The sequence below is a fragment of the Salvelinus sp. IW2-2015 genome, linkage group LG4p (genome assembly GCF_002910315.2).
Source record: "Salvelinus sp. IW2-2015 linkage group LG4p, ASM291031v2, whole genome shotgun sequence".
NCBI lineage: Eukaryota > Metazoa > Chordata > Actinopteri > Salmoniformes > Salmonidae > Salvelinus > Salvelinus sp. IW2-2015.
In genome coordinates this window covers 9,877,026-9,899,333 of record NC_036841.1, presented here as the reverse complement: position 1 = coordinate 9,899,333, position 22,308 = coordinate 9,877,026, and the positions used below count along the sequence as shown (strand labels likewise).

Here is a 22,308-nt window from a genome sequence, read left to right as displayed (position 1 = left end):
GTACAATTATCATTCTATTTCTATGTATGAGGGAAAGCAAGCACAATGCATCCAATACTGTCGGTTTTTAATGCACAGCTGAAAAGGCTCCCACACACATTTTATTAAATAAAAATAAATAAAACATWAATTAATTAAAATGTGAACCTGTATGCCCATGAATATAATTTCATTAACTACATTTTGCTTATAATTTCTTTGGGTCATGTCATGACCATGTTGGCATGTAGTCTTAACTTGGACCTTGAACAACAAGCGAGGCATTTACTTCGACACATAGCCAATGACTTTCCTCTCCTCTCAGCTGCCGACCGCAGTTGTGAGCAGAAAGGGACCTCAGCTGGTGCTGTTGTCGTGACAACCAATAAGGGCGCATCAGACTCTCGTGAAGGGGGCAGCAGTGCGATGTATAAACGGGGYTGGGGTAATCGGGTAGAGAGAGCGCTAGAGTGAGAGGCGCTGGTGACTGGAGAGGTTTGAATTTCCTCCCCACCTCTAAAGAACTCTGCTGCCTGCTCATCACTGCCTTTACGCGGGAGCAGAACGCACAGTGGAATACAGCGCTTGCAGAGAGGGTTTACGGAATATATGTTTTCCTCCAAGCCATTTTGRTTTCGTTYTTTRAACGCYTATTTATCTTCCRCAACATCATAGAAYCCCTTYGTCACACTTTGTCSTGGAGTAGGWTATTGCCACGGGTCGGAGCGCCACTTCAYTTCCCTTTTATAAGTCRAAACACTTTCTCTGGGYTCTCTGCGCGTCCGGTTAGGAAATGCTGGTCGGAAGGAGACCGTGTTGGAGGCAATTGCAGGCTTCTTTTTTCAGACTCCTGTGTCTTATTCCTACAGGGTTCCCCGTCCGAAGTGTGGATATGCAGCGAGCGACCGACAACATTACTATTCGTCAGGGTGATACAGCGGTTATCAGGTAGGTCTCAACTCAACTTTCCATTCGTTCGCAGCCTCCAAGTGACGCTGAGTTTTGTCTGCAGTGCATAGAACAAGCATGGAATAAAAGTATCACTGATTCAATTGGCACGTTCACTAATGTGTAGGCTACTGACGCCTAATGTGATCTAATTCAAAATATTGAAATGTCACGTGCTTTAAATTGTATAGGACATCAACTAAGTTAAATACTCATCAARAGGGTATTATATGATACAAAATAGGCTCTTTCGGATAAGAAATGTAGTGATAAAAATATGCTTTTTCTTGGAAGAGAGGATTTCAAGTGAATTATTTTCATTTGATCTGATATGCGATTTGATATTGCTCCATAGCCTAGTCTACTATGTAGTCTATGCTACAGTCACATTATCATCCCAAAACTGCAAAATAATGATGTAGCCTAATTTAAACGACAAGTGCCCTGGTATTCATTGGAAATCACTGAAAACGTTAAGTGCGTCATAGAATCGCCCAGAGATGATGAAGCGGCGGATTATAGGAGGCTACTCTTTTCAACGTCGGAGAGGCAAGGGCTGTGTTGGGTAGCATACAATACATAACAACGCAGTTTGATTTCCGAATTGCACAACAGTCCCAAATCACCCGGTTATGAAAAATAAGTGAAAAGCGCTATAAAAGCTTCACCGAGGATGGACTCCATCGTGTCTTTGTGCCTTTTTGTTTGTTGGGAGTAGTTTTAGCCTATAGTTAATCACCTCCCAGACAATGCAAGCTGTCAATTTAAGGCTATTATGTTATTGTTGGACACGGATGTCATTAGTCACGTGGTCACAGCCATGTGTTTTTGGACTAGCAGGTCAGTGAGAGGCTAGGACTACCCCTCCCCACTCCCAAAAACAAATTATTTGAAGGGGCCTATCCAAGACACAACAATAATATTTCTCTCTCTAACTCCCTCTCCCTCTCACACACACCACTGAATTGAAAAGTATGCTAATGTAGAGTTTATTTCTGGCATAGCCTACATGGTAAAGAATTAACCATTATGACTGTTATGTCTGAAAAATTGCTTGGAGGAAATTGATGTTATGTAGGATATTTTTATTTTTGTGTAATGTTAAATGAGAGCAATCTGATCTTTATAGAGCAATATTAGGTTTTGTACCCATTGTGAGGTGCACACACTGCACCAGACAGAGGCAAAGAGAGTATTGTTGTATATTCGCTGACGGGTTGTCTATAGTGTTTGGGAATCATTGACCCAGACACACCCCTACTGGGCTGTATTGCCTTACAGTGCCTCTGCATGCCAAGCTGTTATATGTTCTCTATACATACCCTACWTTACCAAAAGTATGTGGACACCTGCTCGTRGAACATCTCATTCCAAAATMATGGGCATTAATATGGAGTTAGTCCCCCCTTTGCTGCTATAACAGCCTCCACTCTTCTGGGAAAGCTTTCCACTAGATGTTGGAACATTGCTGCGGGAACTTACTTCCGTTCAGCCACGAGCATTGGTGAGGTCGGGCACTGATGTTGGGCGATTAGGCCTGGCTCGAAGTCTGCGTTCCAGTTCATCCCAAAAGTGTTCGATGGGGTTGAGGTCGGGGCTTTGTGCAAGCCAGTTCTTCCACACCGACCTCGACAAACCCTTTCTTTATGGACCTCACTTTGTGCATGGGGGCATTGTCATGCTGAAACAGGAAAGGGCCGTCCCCAAACTGATGCCACAAAGTTGGAAGCACAGAATCGTCTAGAATGTCATTGCATGCTGTAGCGTTAAGATTTCCCTTCACTGGAACTAAGGGGCCTAGCCCGAACCYTAAAAAAACAGCCCGAGACCATTATTCCTCCTCCACCAAACTTTACAGTTGGCACTATGAATTGGGACAGGTAGCGTTTTCCTGGCATCTGCCAAACCCAGATTTGTCKGTCGGTCTGCCAGATGGTGAAGCGTGATTCATCACTCCAGACAACACCTTTCCACTGCTCCAGAGTCCAAAGGCGGTGACCTTTACACCACTCCAGCCGACACTTGGCATTGCGCATGGTGATCTTAGACTTGTGTGCAGCTGCTCGGCCATGGAAACCCATGGTCGAGCAACAGTTATTGCGTTGATGTTGCTTCCAGAGGCAGTTTGGGACTCGGTAGTGAGTGTTGCAACCGGGGACGGATGATTTTCACGCGCTACGTGCTTCAGCACTCGGCGGTCCCATTCTGTGAGCTTGTGTGGCCTCCCACTTTGCGGCTGAGCCGTTGTTGCTTCTAGACGTTTCACTCCAATACTTTTGTATATATAGTGCACCAATGCACTTGAACTAATACACAGTATAATATGCTTGCCTTTTCTGCTACATGAGACTGTATCAGAGCACACAATCATGTTCCAAGGGCAAATCACATTCAGATATTATATTGAAGACATGAATTCAAGAACTATCCAGTGTCTCTTGACCTGAAAATGTATTTCACAGTACCATTTCATTAATTGTAGCACTTATTGTCTGTAAGGTGTGAGGGACTGTACAGATCAACATCATCATCATTCTGGCCCCTCTCTGGATTTTGTGTTAAACACTCTACAACAAAGCTTTCTTAGTGTCCAACAAGCTTTCTCTGCGTTCTGAACACCTCCAAACCAAAGTTAATGTGGTTTGGTAAGAAGAATGTCTCTCTCCCCACAGGTGTGATTACTACCTCTGAGGGTTTAGAGCTTGAGGTAGTCACCTCATACAAGTACTTTGGAGTATAGCTAGACGGTACACTGTCCTTCTCTCAGAACATATCAAAGCTGCAGGCTAAGGTTAAATCTAGACTTGGTCTCCTCTATTGTAATCGCTCCTCTTTCACCTCAGCTGCCAAACTAACCCTGATTCAGATGACCATCCTACCCACGCTAGATTATGGAGACATAATTGGCAGGTAAGTGCTCTCGGGTAGAGGGTGCCCTCGGGTGGCTAGATGTACTTTACCATTCGGCCATCAGATTTGCCACCAATGCTCCTTACTGCACTCCATACTCCTCTATATCACTGCACTCTATACTCCTCTGTAAACTGGTCATCTCTGTATACCTGTCGCAAGACCCACTGGTTGATGCTTATTTATAAAACCCTCTTAGGCCTCACCCCCCCCATCTGAGATACCTACTGCAGCCCTCATCCTCCACATACAACACCCATTCTACCAGTCACATTCTGTTAATCCCAGCCCCTGTCCCCGCAGGAGGCCTTTTGCCTTTTGGTAGGCCGCCATTTTAAATAAGAATTAGTTCTTAGCTGACTTGCCTAGTTAAATAAAGGTACAAAAAAATTATAATCATCATCTGATCCAGCATAAGACCTATTGAAAGTTATAATAAAGTGAGAAGCATTTCACTTTCAGTCTAGAGAACTATTCACCTGATCCTCTCATGCTGATGCAGTAGTGGAACAATGGGAATATCTCAAAGCCTGTGGTAGCCTACAGCCTTTATTGCTAACCTGTAGGTCAAAGGTGTGCTGACCACTCCGGTGTTGTCACAGCCAGGCCCAGCAGGTTTAGGACCTATAATCCACTTACTGGATTTCCTCTCTCTAATCACTTCCATCAAATAAATGACTTGATCATCAAGTTAATCAATTCAAACGTAGTTACTGTTGAATGTTACTAAGGCTCAGCAATTAATATCCATTTAAAAATCGAGTCATTCAGTTTACTCAGTGCATTCATTTCCTTCAATTATGAGTGAGTTTAGCCTTCACCCGGCTGTACAGTAATAGATGTTCTGCTCAATGCCTAGTTGTCCTTCCATACAGAGTCACTCACTGAGCATAATATCAAAACATGATTCCTGAAGTTACATTTGTGAACAGAAGTTGGCTTGACTTTGTAGTAGTTAACTCAATTATCAACGACTACACAACAAACTGCAGTTGTGCACCCTGTAGCCCAACCAAACAGTATGCATTTTTCACTCCCCAGTTTCAACAGAAGAATCTGATAGAAGATAAAAGGGCCACTATGAGAGAACTTTCAGGGGGGGGGCCTCAGGGTAGTCATTTGTTGCTTGAGAAAGTGTAGCCTGTTTGATTCCATAAGCTGGTTTTGTCATGCTGTTGCGATATCCGTGGCCTAGAGAAATAATATAGCCTTGACTCCATTACCGATGCCTGCAGCTTAGTCATGACATTACAGGCCTAGGTGGAGCTGAACCCTTAAAGAAACTATTTTGTTACACAGTAGCTGTGGTGTGCTAGTAACAATGTCCCTAAGATGAGAAAGAAAAAGGGCCTCATAACACATGCAAGACAAATTACCAAAATTATTGGCCTTTCTCAACATCCGCCCTTTAATATTGATTAAAATAAGGGTTTTGTGAAGATTATTTGAATTTCCAGGTGTCATCAATTGTAGAATAATATCTTTATACTGTACATGCTTGGTGTGCAATAGTAAACCTCTGTTGTATAACATTAGCTTTAGCAACTATTTACCTTTAACCTCATGTGCTTGGCTAGCAGCTCAGAGTTAATCTGTTAAACCCTAAGATTGTTTAAGTCAGTCTCATCACATGAGATGAGATTCACATAGACTGCTGTACTAATGTCGGCGCATTCTTTAGATGAGGTACTGTATAGGTCCGCTGTGACCGAGAATCATGCTGATTACGATTTATTGACGTCTTTGGCTGATTAATACCAATTGAACATTTTCCTCTCTGCATGCTTCAACTTAATTCATGTCCCAAAGGTCTTGTTATATCCCCAAACATTTAGATCGCAGTGAAAGTGTCCCACATTCTGAACCACTTTCAGATTGATAACACCGCAACAACCCAAACGTAACCCTCTCAGTCGAAGTGAATCACGGCTCCATCTCTAAGTTATTATGTATCCCTTTGCAGCATTTCCGTGTCACAATGCTTTACTTTTTAATTGCTTTTTCACTTGTTGGCAGTCCGTGGCCTTCAGGGTGCGTTCTGATGAGTGAGAAGTGCAGAAAATTGACAATTGCTTATTAAAGCATTAATGGCACAGACACTGTGATTGCTCTCCGCCAGGTCAATTATCATTGATTTGACAATATCCACTCCGTCTCGTGGAATTTGGTTGGAGATCATTGTGAGCTTGTGTTTTGCCCTCAGGCCCGTTGTCACAGACACCCGGATATCCCATTTCAATTCAAATATGAAAGGCTCAGTGGGTTTAAACCTGCTGGGTTCAGATATCAGACGTGTGAGGCGAGTTCTCATTGAGATGTACCGACATAGCAGACCCTTTGTAGCTTTTTCAATCTACAATTTGTGATCTGGGAATCCTGTCAAGGGTCATTTCAATTATTGACATATACATATAAAAATGTTACATTTCCCCAGCCTCATCCCTCAGCTGTATACCAAACAAAATGTTGTTGTTTTTCAAATCCCAAACTGTAGCTTTAATATGGTCTCCCTTGCATCGGATCAGGATCAGGCTGGAAGACATTGTGGTTTGATGGCGAATGTGGCCTTGAAAGGATGATGTGACGTTATCTAGGAAATTACTATCTTCTCAGAGTATACTTCAGCTCACGTTTGATTTTATGTGACATCTTCCGGGAACATGTGTTGTCAAAACAAGATTTTTCTTCTATGCTGTATAGTTGTAAGTATATCAGTGCCAAGAATATGAGCTATCTACAGTATGTCAGACATTCTTTTGAGGATAAAAACGGATAAATGATACCTACTCAATACTGTCTCCATGTGTATGGAAGGATAGAACACTTTCTAGCTCGTTTAATGTTATTTGTTTTATAGGTTACTGAAACACACCCAAACCTCTCTCCACACAAAGTGTTGGAGTGTTGTCAATTCTCATTATAATGAACAGGCCGTTTTATTTTAAGTTTGTGGTGGGATTTACAAAAAGATTGCCTCTGATTGTTTTAGGGTTTACAACAGAGAATTGTTTAAGTGTTGCTTACAATACTAGCTGCTATTGATCCCAGTAGAAAGTGAGTGGCTTAACTGTTGACTCACGGATCCCAATACAAAATACAAAACCTCACAGTTAAGAGATTATGCTCATTTGCATAACACCAGTCTAGAAAATGCYTTTTCATTGTTCTCCTTAAGAACTGCACATTGATCATATACCAGACTGATTATCCTGTCTGTTATCTGTGTGTTCACTTTTCTTTGGCAAATTTTTTTCAAGTCCAAAAGTTCCATTAAATCTATTAGAGTAATGTGGTCGTGTTGTTATGACCGTATAAATCCCCCATTACCTCTAACAATTGCCAAGTCATTGACTCCAAACATGGATTTTCAATTTGGAAGAGCAGTTATTGATAAGTAGTTCGTTAGCATACTCGGAAGGAGGGCACTTACTCTAAGTGTTCATCTCCAGTACTGTAATGTTCATAGGAGCTTAAAGCTCTACCAGGAATCCTTGACAAGTGACCCTCAGAGGACATCACTGGGCACCATAGATGGCACAGATGATGGAAACGAAACCAAATCTGTTCTGGAAATATGAACACATTTGCATAATTCAGTTGTGAGACATGTATGGCTCTCTGTTTTGAAAAATGTGAATTCTATTACTTTGGATAGGTCAAATGGTTAACGTGTTCCTGTTATTTCCAAATCCTATTGTAGAAGTATTTAGCATAAATAACAAATAGTAATGTTTTGCAACTATTACCATGCTTATACATTCCACAACCATATCACAAGCGTTGTCACATTTTAAATGGGGAAAAAACATTGGCTGGAATTTCATAAGGAGGAAAACTGTGCTACACAATTTCACATGTTTTGCCCCCGGAGGGTCCCTATCACTCAACAAGTCACCCGACTGAGTGCAGGTTTTTTACAGTTTATAGCCTCTCCAGGCCTTTTAGCATCTCTCACGGTGTTGTCCAGCGCTGCTCTGATAGGGTACTGACCTGATTCAAAGCCAGGGAGACCGGGGACACACAGCATTAGTACAATCACCACATAATCCTCTCTGCTTCTGCCCTGGCAGGACCAGGATTTTCAAATCAATTTCATTTTCACCCATGATGCGGTTACAGTTGAAAAGCTGTGCGGCTGCCAGCTTCGTCATTAACTGTCTGTCCCATTTTGTTTTGGAGAATGAGGTTGAAGGGAGGGAGGGGATGGGGGTGTTTGGTCGGACATTTCCCCAATTTGAAGTTCCATCGACGGTTGAGACAATTCTGAGAGCCTTCTGTCTGTGAACCATCTGAGAGCCTTCTGTCTGTGAACCATCTGAGAGCCTTCTGTCTGTGAACCATCTGAGAGCCGTCTGTCTGTGTCGCATGCTGAACTGGAGTTGAATCGGTCAAAGGCAGGGCACGTTGTGTAGTTGTGATTGTGCAGATGCTATTGTTTTTGACGAGGCTGGCCGATCTTCGTGTTGATTCTCTCATCTGGATGGATGTCTACTCTGAAGGCATCCTGAAGCAAGCTAAGAGTTCAGAGGTTACTGGGGCAGTTTGTAGCTTTACAGTTAGACATTTATCTGGCTTAGGACAAGTTTTTTTTCTCTGTCCTCAAAGTCTCTCTCAGCTTCCCAGAATTCCCTGAGCTCCTTTCAGCTTGGTGCTGTGTCGAAATCACTGTCCGTATTAACATCTCTATTAGGGTGGGGCAGTATCCAGATGTTCATATCGCCACACCGTACTACTCTCATCCCGGCATTTACGGTATTACGGGCTTAGTACACAAAGGGGTGCCAAAAAACCCTGCAAAAATTCCCATTGGGCATCTATCAACAGAATGAAAACAAAATTAGCACAAGTAATAACGAATTTCCATGAAGGCTGCTAGCTAAATATGATAACAAGCGTAAATGAAAATAAAGAAATTGCAAAGACAGGCATTCCAGCTCATAAAGTTATAAATATGTAGGTAGGAGCTACTGAATGTACATTTTGGTGAGTTTGGACATTTACAAGCGAATGTGAACAAGAGACAATGTGCAAATGAACAAAGTTTTGACACAAGCTTTTCTGAAGGAAGAACAGTACTGGATCTGACGCAGCATGTGTGCACGCTGTGTCTGTGTGAAGTCTGGAGTTGCTAGGGCAACAGGCCTGCCTGCTCTGCATGGAGGAGATGGGGGAGGAGCAGCCAAATAGTGTTGCACTTCAACCCAGCCAAGCCGCACTGCTGGCTGCGACAGAGCCTGAACTCGAACCAGGATCTCTAGTGGCACCGCTAGCACTGCGATGCAGTGCCTTAGACCACTGCGCCACTCGGGTGGCCCCTAATAATATTAATATTACAATTTATTGAAAAACTTGGTTTCTATGGTATTGACGGTATTAAAAAAGCATCCCTTGGCTATTTCAAAATGCCCCCTGTATACCGTATACACGGTATACCGCCAAGCTTAATCTCTATCATCACAACAGCATCCAACCTGGAGAACAGTCCAGAAAGTAGGCAACCTGAAATTGTTCACACCAATTACTCTGTAACAGTACACACTACAAAACGGTGAGCTTTGTTCAAATATCATTTCATTAAGGATGTGCTTCTCTAATGACAGTTTGAAACGATTCGGTTTGATTAGGGGAAGAAATTGATGCAATACGATATTTTTGCATGAACATATGAATTTTCCATTTTAAATTAATATCTGTTGCTGATGGGAGCTCAGGAGCTGGGCCTCTCTAAATAAAATGAATGATTGAGAATCACAATCAGCAGTTGGATGTTTTACTAGCACAGACTGGAATGTGTTCCGGGATTCATCAAATGGCATTGAGGAGTACACCACATCCGTCATCGGCGTCATCAACAGGTGCATCGACGACGTCATCCACACAGTGACCGTACGTACATTAATCCGGGATGCTTAGAAGAAATCCCGCTATGACCTCAGACGAACCATCAAACAAGCAACACATCAATACAAGATTAAGATTGAATCCTACTACACCGGCTCTGTCGCTCTTCGGATGTGGCAGGGCTTGCAAACTATTATGGACTACAAAGGGAAACCCAGCCGCGAGCTGCCCAGTGACACGAGCCTACCAGACGAGCTTAATGCCTTTTATGCTAGCTTCGAGGCAAGCAACACTGAAGCATGCATGAGAGCACCAGCTGTTCTTGACGACTGCGTGATAACGCTCTCAGTAGCCGATGTGAGCAAGACCTTTAAACAGGTCAACATTCACAAAGCCGTGGGACAAGACAGATTACCAGAACGTGTACTCAAAGCATGCGCGGACCAACTGGCAAGTGTCTTCACTGACATTTTCAACCTCTCCCTGACCGAGTCTGTAATACCTACATMTTTCAAGCAGACCACCATAGTCCCTGTGCCCAAGGAAGTGAAGGTAACCTGCCTAAATGATTACTGCCCCATAGCCCTCACGTCAGTAGCCATGAAGTGCTTTGAAAGGCTGGTCATGACTCACATCAACAGCATCCTCCCAGATACTCTAGACCCACTCCAATTCGCATACTGCTCCAACAGATCCACAGATGACGCAATCTCAATCGCACTCCACACTGTCCTTTCCCACCTGGACAAAAGGAACATCTATGTGAGAATGCTGTTCATTGACTACAGCTCAGCGTTCAACACCGTAGTGCCCACAAAGCTCATCACTAAGCTAAAGACCCTGGGACTCAACACCTCCCTCTTTAACTGGATCCTAGACCTCCTGACGGGCCGCCCCCAGGTGGTAAGGGTGGGCAACAACACGTCTGCTACACTGATCCTCAACACTGGGGCTCCTCAGGGTTGTGTGCTTAGTCCCCTCCTGTACTCTCTGTTCATACATGACTGCGTGGCCAAACACGACTCCAACACCATCCTTCAGTTTGCTGACAACACAACAGTGGTAGGCCTGATCACCGACAATGATGAGACCGCCTATAGGGAGGAGGTCAGAGACCTGACAGTGTGGTGCTAGGACAACAACCTCTCCCTCAATGTGAGCATGACAAAGGAGCTGATCGTGGACTACAGGAAAAGGCGGGCCGAACAGGCCCCCATTAACATCAACGGGGCTGTAGTGGAGCGGGTCAAGAGTTTCAACTTCCTTGGTGTCCACATCACCAACGAACTATCATGGTCCAACCACACCAAGACAGTCGTGAAGAGGGCACGACAACACCTTTTCCCCCTCGGGAGACTGAAAAGATTTGCCCACATCCTCAAAAAGTTCTACAGCTGCACCATTGAGCGCATCCTGCCCGGTTGCATCACCGCCTGGTATGGTAACTGCTCGGCATCTGACCGTAAGGCGCTACAGAGGGTAATGCGTACGACCCAGTACATCACTGGGGCCAAGCTTCCTGCCATCCAGGATCTATATACTAGGCAGTGTCAGAGTAAAGCCCCAAAAATTGTCAGACTACAGTCACCCAAGTCATGGACTGTTTTTTCTGCTACCGCACGGCAAGCGATACCGGAGCTCCAAGTCTTGGACCAAAAGGCTCCTTAACAGCTTCTACCCCCAAGCCATAAGACTGCTGAACAATTAACCAAATGGCCACTGGATTATTTACATTGACACCCCCCCGCCCCTCCTCCATTTGATTTGACACTGCTGTTACTCGCTGTTTATTATCTATGCATAGTCACTTCACCCCTACGTACAGTACATGTACAAATTACCTCGACTAACTTCTACCCCGGCACATTGACTCGGCACCGGGACCCCCTGTATATAGCCTCGTTGTTGTCATTTAATTGTGTTTATTGTGTTTTTATAATTCTTTACTTTAGTTTATTTGGAAAATATTTTCTTAACTCTTTCTTGAACTGCACTGTTGGTTAAAGGCTTGTAAGTAAGCATTTCATGGTAAAGTCTACACATGTTGTATTCGGCGCATGTGACAAATAAAGTTTGATTTGATGTGAGTTGCGTCCACTCTGGTAGGCTACATAATTCCCATAAAACACAATTTTCTACAGCGCATTTGGTAACAATGACCCAGCAAATTATATTGGTTGTCACTCAACTAATAAAGCCTATGATTTGACATTGCAAAAGCCATCGTGAACTGTGCACGCTCCGTTTACATCCTGACTTATTTCATTACGCCGTACGTCAACTTCATGCAATCTTGTTCCGCTACCGGACGGAGAATAGCGTTTTACAACGACAAGATAGAGGAGAGCCTAGTCTCTCATCAAAGATCACATTTATTTTGGGAGATTACAAAATATGACCTTTTCATTAATTGTTTCAGTTGATAATAGAACATGTTTCGATTAGGTACTATTTCCCCAACTTGTTTCTATAACTTTGTAGCAAGTCAAGCTATCTTACAGAGCAGCTAGCTAAAAGCTATACTGTCGCTAGTGACCTCCACCTAATAATTATTATAAAAACAAATGTCATTACCATCACAATAAACTATAACGGGATGCAGCTATCCCGTAAACCCATCGCCGAAAACCACATTTTCTTCTTCTGTGGTTTGGTAACTTCCTGTAAGTAGAACCAGCGATTCCTAACCTTTAAATCGGTTTTCTGACCGATGCATGCATGCTTCATTTGGATCGGTTTGGTGTCCCACAGACCAATGCACTCATATCTTAAATATTTTAACCGGAGACTGATGCGTATCAGTGAATCATTACATTCCGACAATTCATTTATCGTCTTAATTATGTTACCCAGGTTGGTCCAGGGGATTTGTCATTTAATTATTTTCTTAAGGTTCCAGTTCACATTAGATTAATTGAACCCTTTGTACAGTACATGTAATTAGTCAGTGTCACATTACAGTCCTCTAGTCAAGAGCTGTTTAGCTTCCCCACATGCAGCAGGTTTTTGCTGTCAGTCACTCAATTATATAGACATTTACTTTGCTAAGGATTTGGGTCAAGAAGTGGGTTTTCCCAATTTCCCAATCATTCGGAGTCGGTGTTTACCAACGGAGGCTATAGTCTGATCAGGAATCCACTCTCATAAAATGCTTTTTTCTAAAGCCATTCAAGACAGCTAAAAGGTTTGAAGAGGAATTTCTTTCTGTAGAGAGACAACATTGGTAGAAGTATTTGAAGTTGAAAGATCCTATACACTGAGAAAGGTTTTGTTTTGTTCTTCACAGATGATCCGTTAGTATCAAAGTAAAGAATCAGATTCCTATCTGATAGCATCATTGGTACTATATTTGGTTACCGTTGGTTACCACAGCAGGGTATCTAGTATACATCCATGTGGATTCAAAGCAGATTGAAGAGTTACATAGAGGAAATGTTCTCCTAAATGTCTTATTGTTTACTTCGTATCGCTAATGAGTTGAAATATTGTCTGCTCATTGTTTGAATGGCATGCAGACATTATCAAACAATATTTCATTGTTCCATTAGCCAACAAAACGCAGAGTATTCTTACAGTTAAAATGGGTGAATTGTTACATAGGAATTATAACACACAGGAGACAGATTTATGAGAACAAAAGCACCTCCTCACTAGCCTCAAAATGCAAACTGAATCACGCTACGTTAGTACAATGTAGAGGGATTCAGGTTGGATTTCTAGGCTACCTTTATACATCAAAGTCAACATGAAACAGCTCCACATATGAAAAAGTATATTTATTCACACATCAATCAATTGTTTTATGTTGGTGTGTAGCCTGTGTTCATTTGCACTCTCAACTCTTAAGACCTGTCGAAAGAGCTTGAGATGCGGAGAGCATGTCCATCTCAGATGATGAAGCCAATATACACATGGATCTCTTAAAGTATAAGCATCAAGGGCTAATACACATATTAAGGGTCGTTGTGACAAGGTGAACATCTAACCGAAAGCATGAGTCCAGCTACACTAGGACTACTCTGTACGTGTAGTTAATGGACCGCATTTGGCTTGTTGGCACTAACCTGGTCTTAGCCCCAGGAAATATATAGTGAATCTGAGCCTAGCTGAGGATAACCATTGCTAGAAGTAGGACTGCTGTAAACTGACAGTCATAGCAAGTAGCCTAATTAAGAATGAAGGATTGCTGGATACAGAGCTTCCCAATAATTATTTTTGAGCCTATAACTAAAGATGACTGCCTATGTCTGTCTAACCTTTGATTCACGTCAAAATGTGACACTCAATTTGCTAGTGACCCGCTCGAGAAGCTCTTTTTTTTGTACCCTGAAAGAAGTCTTCAGAGCAATGCTGTCTTGCCTAAATCACCGGTGTCCTCCTTGCCATGCCTCAGCCCTCTAAAAGACCCTGCTGGTGGCAGTACCCCACACCACAGGTGACATCACAGAATGTTGACTTGCACAAGTGGTATGACTAATTTAACATCACCCTGTGTTCAAAGCCACTTAAGCCACATAGGCTAAGGAACGTGGGCGTTCTCATGGTTCACAGGCTGCTTGTATTTGATGGATTCTCACCCCAAAGGACTTTGGGTTGCATTTGTCTCTGTCAATTCGCCTGTAAAACACAGAACCTAAGAAATATTGTTGGTTTGATAACCAAGGACCTTTAATTCAAACAAGGTATCTATCTGAAAGTACGTTAAGTCAAGTGTTCTCGACACTGTGAAGCTTCCTGAGATCTGATTAAAAGACAAATTGGTCCATTAATATATGGATGTTCATGTGCTCCAATGTGTTTAGTTGCTTCGTCTTGTGCTGTTGGGGGGGGGACGGGGACAAACCAACTGTGCCTGCAATGGCCAGGGATTGTGTCCCTTAGACCAGAAACAGGTGGATAAACAAAATGCCATATCCCTGGGCGAAAATGGCAATCATTTTTCTTTGTGTTTTCAAACACAAATGTATGTTTCACTGGAATAATGCTTGTTTTGTTGCGAGGGATAGATGGGTTTTGTCTCAGGCACATTCCTCTGAAACTGAGGAGACTAATGACTTCCTAGTCTCACATAGACTGTCAGTCGAGGTGTATGCAGCCTGCTGAAGCTGCCATTGTCATGTGTTTTCATGGCTTTGCAGCATGCACTCTAACAGGGTTAACAGGATTAGAGAGCCCTATGGTTATCCTATCAGCTGTGACAGAATACTCCGTAGAGGATTGTATGATGCACTTCATTGAATGGGCCTCAAATCATATTCAATTTCTCATAAATAGGTAACAAAAAACAACTGTTCCTTCCCCTCAATTAGAAAAGTCACTTCTGGCAGTCAAGTATTAGTCAGACCCTAGATACAAGTAGAATTTTGCCAAAACCAACAAAACTGTCCAGAGGTGTTTGTAAATATGAAATCCATGCTTTGGGTAGGGTTTTTCTTTGCAACAAATCCTATGGAAGTATTGAACCTAATCATTGAACCACATTCTTTTTTACACGGATAGGCAGCGTCTGTACTCTGACTTAAACACAGTTCACCGTGTTTGTTTTCCTATTACTTCTGCCATTACTTAGATGACACGGACCACAAATGGAAATGACTGAAGCTTGTGCTAAATATGGTGCATTATAACAAATATCTGCATTATATCATTTCAGCAGTGAGTGGATGTTGGTGTCACTAGGCTCCAAGGAGTCCTCTGTCTTTAGCTCAGTGGTCTAATTTAGTCCCTTGTCTGCACTTTCTGTGTGTTCTGTTCCTCGATGCCATTTTAAGGGATTCATCACCTCAGTTCAGCTCACTTCAATGTATTTACTTGGCCAGCTCCTGTACTCCTTTACACTAGGGTATTTCAAAGGCCAAGAAGGGGACAGACCAAGTCCCCTACTTCAATCAAATAGTGAGAGGACCATAGAGAACAGTTCCTTTGAAAGCTTTTTTGTTATGGCGTAAGCATTTACGGCCGTTTGTGCTATTTTATGTAATGGGGTTTGCAGAGAGGCTAAGAAAATGTTAGCACAGTGAGACAAATCCTGTCACAATTTCGAGAAGATTGAGAAATAAAAGTGATGAAAAGTGCAGGTAACCCAATGTTGGAAGTTTGAGTGTCTTCTCCCAAGATGCTCTTTGTCACGCATTTCTTATGTACAAAGAGTCTAGGAAGTATCCTTTTATGTTGTTTTCCTATTTTAACACTCCCTAATGATTTCACCTCACCGTCTAAAATTTGAAAATATGTTCCTATACAGTGACAGTCCTATACTGCAAACGCGTGAGAACAGTCTCAGGTCAATCAGCACTATTTCAGTGATGTTGGTAGCATATGCACAGACAGCCTCAACAAATTCTTACTGTCTGATCTGAAATAATGATGAAAAAAATTATGCGATTATCAGATCTTTAATTTACCACACCGTTTTGAAGGGATTAGCCTTGCAGGGCCATCAGTGCGGGGGAGGTGAAGAGGGGAGGTTGTTGGGGAGCTGTCAAGCCAAGCTCTTTCCTTTTATGGCTGCAGTCCTAGACCCAGATTATCACTAATCTCATCTTCTTTCATTTTACCTCAGTCCAGGGTCAAATGTAGCTAGCGGTTAGCCTGCGAACATCCTCACAATCGGTCGGAACTAAGAAGAGTCAGGAAAAGGAGCTGTTTTGTGGTTGTAAGTAAAACAGAGGCTTAGAGGGGTTTTGTTGCCATGGTGCTTCCACCATGCATGTATTACCTCATGATTAGCAGGTCGATAGTAAATAGTCTCTTGGACCTTTTATAGCTTCACTAATTTCCAGCTGGTGATGATGTCTTAGTATCCGAGGACGTGATGAAGGGTAGGATTTAATCTAAGGCACTCAGGAGACAGATGCTATTTCACAGAACGTTTTGGGTGGAGGTCTCTGGTTGGTTCCCGTTGTCTACTATCACTGATACAATGCACATTCTAGTGGGGACTCGTAACACCCTTGAAAATATATTTTGTTTCATGCGAGTAACCTAATAGTCGGCAGGTATCCTAGTGGTTAGAGTGTTGGGCCAATAACTGAAAGGTTGCTGGATCGAATCCCCTGACATGGTAAAAATATGTTGTTCTGCCCCTGAGCAAGGCAGTTAACCCACTGTTCCCCGGTAGGCTGTCATTGTAAGTAAGAATTTGTTCTTAATGCCTAGTTAAATAAAGGTAAAATCAAAAAAAAATTATCCTATGCAAATCTCAGTGAACATAATACCCCACGTTTGCTAGTACGTGTGCATCATACTGTACTACTGTACAGCCTGAGTAGGTAGCCAGCTTTAATGTTTCATGTCTAGCCTTAGATTGATTCATAATTCATCCTTAATAGGATCTTCATAACTAATGGATTTAGCTCCTAATTCAGAGAGAGAGCTCATCCAACTGAAGTTAACTGATCTTATTTAAGTAAAGCCTATGGGTTGTTTATCCGGATCAAGCCCTACTTTTTAAATCAAAATAACTCACCTTAGAGGTGTTTGTTTTTGACTTGCACAAGACATTGCAAGTCTTCCAAACATAAAACAACATTTCCTGTCTCCTTATCTCTAATTTCAGTCTTCTAATCCACCATATGGAGCTCGCTGAATGAGTGATAAACGTTCTGCTTGTATGCTTTGGAAGGAAACGGAGGGAGAGATCACAGGATACGCAAAACAAAACCAAATCAACAGCGGAAACAAACAGGGGAAAACCTGAGGGACATGATGAGATGTGGCTTATGCTTCTAAAGTAACGCTTGAGAGTTGACTAAGAGGCGTGTACAAAATCTCACAGAATCCACGTCGATTGTGTGTTTGTGGTGGTGGTGGTGTGTGTGTGTGTGTGTGTGTGTGGTGTGTGTGTGTGTGTGTGTGTGTTGGGGGACCATTAAACACTAGGTTCTCCGTTTTTGAGTCACTGTCTCAACAACAGTTGACAACAATTGAAAATCCCATTAGGGATGGTGAAGAAACAAATGAGGGAGGAAAACATTTGCTGCACAGAAACTGAAAATAGCTTACGCTGTGACTCACAATGAATAGAACTTTTCCATTGCCAAATGTGAGGAGTGCCTCTTCCAGGTGCAGTGCGGACATATTTACCATTGAACATATCTGTAACTATTAATAAAAGGTATTATTTCATGACATTGTATTTATATACAGTGAATTCATATCATATAATAAATAAAACAATTAAATGGAAAGAAATATAGCCGATTCACCCTTTTAGACTACAAACAAAACAACACTTTGTGAAAATTCCCAGCCTCACATCACATCTGGATCATATTGAATCCTAAAAAATTGCTGAGATGGTGTTTTGACGAGAAGAAATATTGATCGCTTCGCTGAAAATGTCACTGTGCTCCAGGCCGTGCATTCTGCAGATGTGCAGTGTGTGTTCTGCTTCACACTCTCTCCTCTCCTTCCTCACTGTCAGCTTCTCCTCTCCTCCCCTCCTCCTCTTTTCTCAGTAGAGCCCCCTGCTTCTCCCTAATTGACTGTTATTGCCAGCCTCCCAAACCCACTTTTCAAGGGCAGACCAGCGAGAGGAAGGCCCTCCTTAAGCTCTCAAATGGCTCCGATTGTACATCCACGAATGGAGTCTGTACAAGAGTCCATAATTGTAATCAGTCACACAAGCAGCCATATCTAAGGCAGGATATGTGCCTCAGCCACCCTACTGCTGAACAGCATGGGAGCTGTCCAATTAAGGCACTTCAGCCTTGCAAAACAACATGGCAGGCTGGCAAACACACAACCAGTCATTTACGGGGAAGGACTTGTGCACCAACACACATGGAAAGCCAGTTCTTTGGGTGTGTTATTATATGCTAGTGTTACTAGTAATTTTCTACAATTATCATACTGCAATTTCCTCCATTTCTGGGATGATTATGTTTGCAAAGAGTCTTTGGGTTGTAGCAGATTGTGTTGTTTTGGAACTCACTCCCTCCCTCCATCCATAGTTATGAAGATGTGATGTCGAAGAAAATTGATCAAATCCTCATAACAGGCCAACTTCTGGCAGCAATTTTAAGTGGGTTACCCAATACTGTACATCCTATGTTAGGAAAAAGCTATTATTTTAAGAAGTAGTAGAAAAACAAGCAACAACATCCAGATTCCTTCTTACGTTTAAAGCTTTTAGGTAGTGTCTATTTTTATACTGTACTCTCCTTAGTTTATGCTTTTAAACAGATGCATTAAGTGCTGCTCCTAGTCACTTGGTTCTCCAAATGCACTGTCAGGAAATAACTGCCAGGTTTCAGAAACATATTTAAATGCGTGTTTCCACTGTGTATTCATGGCTTGCTCAGAGGCAGCTTATATGAGTAGCTGTGGCCTCTATGTCAATCTCCCTAATCTAGTTAAGCGCTATACACACACTATCATATGCATTTATTTATCAATGTGACCATCTATGGGTTTGAAGTGTGTGCCTCTTCAGATTTCCATCCAGATTTGCATAAACTGAGGGATTTGTTCAGCAAAACCAATATGTCCAAGATGGAATTGAACCAAGGCGTTGTGACTGGAAATCTATCTGTAGTTTTAAAAACATCTATGTCACTTAGATGAGCGTCCAGTCATCTGGGCTATCAGGCATAACGGTTATAGATAACCCGCTGATTAGGCCCAAAGTAACCAGAGATTAATGTAGATCAATCCAAATCAGCTGGAAAATTGGCATATTCCAATGATGAAGTGACAAAAAACATGCCTCCTGCTGCAATAATAACACCAGAACCCAGAGATGAACCTGTAGAAGATGCCGGAACCTAAAGCTGTTTCAAACATAATTGTGTTTTTGGGGGGGATGATGATGCCTTCCCTGAGTTGTATCAGTGTGTGTGTTTGAAGTACACTATTTCTTTAATGGATAGTTTTTCCCCTGTAGGCTCTCGAATGTGGGAAAATGTAAAGGGTATTATTCTTTAGAATAATCCCCATTATTCCTTAATAAGTTTGCCGGTGTGTTTAGTGGTGATATACAGTTGTCATTTTGCTAAAGCTTCAACAGCTTTGAAGACGAGAACAATAGGCCCCCGCAATATGGGAACGACCGCGTCACAGCCCAGGGAGGTGCACCAGTCAGTCGCATGTTATCCGACTGACTTCATACACCCACGTGTGTGCATAACCGAGAGGAACAGGGGAGGAACAGTGTGAGAAGTGTTCAATGCTGTGGTAAAGGTTGGTGAAGGCTTGGACTCCTGTGCTGTGTGTAATAGAGGGAGGAAGAGAAGTGCTGATCCTGCTGTGACCCAGTAGTGCAGCAACCCTGGCCTGGCATTTTGCTGACCTCCCTGTTGGAACATATTAGACTGTGTTTTTAATAATCAACAACAGCCCGGGAGGCCCTGTTCATATGTTCCTGCGTGTGTCTCTGTGTGTGTGTGTGTGTTGTGTCATTTTGTATTAGTGTGGTTGAGTGGGCATAGTGCTATAGTGTAACGTTCCCATGATAATTTCTGTTTAGTGTGCTTGTCACTGTGTGCACCATGAAACCTGAGACTTGGGCTGAATTTTGTTGACCTCTGCCTTTTTGATTTATCTCTACTTTCTGAAGGGATACAGGGCTAGATTCAGTTTAAGTGAAACAATTGGTTTGTTCACGGTATGGTTCTCCAGTGCTAAGGATCAGGTGGATAGCAGGCATTAATCTAGGTCCACTAAATCCAGTCCACAAAGGCACCAGTGGAGCTGTGGAAATAGATCATAAAGAACTTGGTGCTACTGCTGCTGTGAAAAGTCATTACGACTGGCCTAGATATTCACGTTTTCACCCCTCTCCTCCCCCTTCACCAAGTACCACACACAGCCCCCGATTTACATACTGTACCATCTTTTCATCTGTTAAACCACGATAAATTAGCACTTCCTTTGCATTTTATATTGTACATAATGAAACCGTAATGGGACGGGCGGTGTAAAAATGATCTGTGGTAAAGTAGTTCCTCGGGTTGTGAAATCAGTTTTTTTTATCTACATAATTGCCTTGACACGCTGTGGAGATATCGGCTGAAACACCCACTACTAGTGAGAAAGTGCTGAAGCAGGAGATGGTGAGATGCAGTAACTGCCTCCTAGTTCCAGGGCTATGATGAAGGGAGAAGCAGGCAAGTTGTGTCATCTCATGATGAGGAGAGAGCTAGGGAAGATGGCAACCTGTCAAACCTCTACTAGTGACTATTATCAGGATGAGAGCTGAAGCTCACCAACTCTCTCTCCTTTGCTCCCCAAGGTATCCCTTCCCCAAAGGAGAGAGAGAACGTTCAGCCATCTTCACTTATCCCCCCTCAGAATCCCTCTGTTCCGTTGCCTACATTCCAAACCCGACAATAACTAAGCCTAGGGTAAAGTTTGAATTATAAACGGATTAGCCTCTGCGGAGACAAATTAAAAGTGTGTGTGAGCTGGGGTAGCTGCATAGATGCAGAACTGTGCTCAAGGTACGGTATGATTAAAAAATATTATCTTTGTCTTCCCAACATAAACTTTAGTGAGAATGATCCAGTCTGTTCTCAACAGGACATCGTCGTAGACTAATGAGGATTCTGGGGGTTTTTAGAGTGCAGGAGAAGAGCTGTCAGCACCCACTAGCTAAGAAACGACTAAAGTATGCAGCGTTGAAAGATTACTCTGAGATCATATTTATTATATTCTGTTAAAGTTACACTAAGAAGGATACAGACAACAACTGCATTTCCTGTGTGAAGTATGCGTGTTAAGTCTTCTGATTCCACTGACCAATTATAAAAGGCCCTGAGAGAAAGGACTAATTAACACAAAGAGATATTTTGATGTGTTTTGTCCCACATTTGTTTGACAAAAATGCAGATGTCTTGGATGGGAAAAAATGCCAACATGTTTGTCTGTTATATATTATATCCACTTCAATTTGCGTGTGATTGTGATGAGTGAAAACAACATAAGATCTCTGCACTTTCCTGAGTTGGAGAGTGTATGGCCATTATGTTAGTATTGAACCAGCTTGTTATAATAGCACCCACCTACGGTAATTGCAGCACCATTCTACCAACATCTCCAGAACCACAGTGCGCTTGCTAGAATTTACTCCAAATCATATTGCATCCTTTTGTACTTAACAATTGAAATGTGTCCTAGGCTGAAATGAGACCAAACCGTCATAATTATGTCCTTTTTTTTTTTACGCCGCATATTCTGCTCTATAACAACTGTAATTCCCCATGGAGTGTCAGCCCAATTAGCATTCGCCATCCGTTGTAAATACACAGCTTTTCCCTTTCATTCTCTGCCCATCGTACGCGGTCTCTTTGACTTTGGTGGCTCGCTGGCTCATCTCCAACAGAAACACAATCTTAAATGTTTAGTTCAATGGCACAAAGAGGTGTTTCTTTAAAGCCACGTTTACAGGAGAGAAGAAACACTTCAACGAATGGCCCCACAATGCATTTACCATTGAGAAAGCATGGAAGAGATAGTTGTTGCTGTGTACAGACGAATACAGAGACTCATTTTTAAAACCTTAGTCTGAAAACTGACATTGTTCCCAACTAGGTCTTTCTACATCCCTGTTTGGACTTTTCTTTTCAATGCAGTGCTTCCTGAACATGAATGACTTCTATAACTCTAGCCCTCACTAATAGCTTTTAGTTA

The 22,308-nt window shown here is 42.4% G+C and overlaps 1 pseudogene; it reads left to right on the top strand.

The window, feature by feature from the left end:
* The first annotated feature begins 219 nt into the window (after positions 1 to 219).
* The window catches only part of LOC111957129 (limbic system-associated membrane protein-like), a 146,386-nt pseudogene continuing 124,297 nt past the window's right edge, over positions 220 to 22,308 (top strand).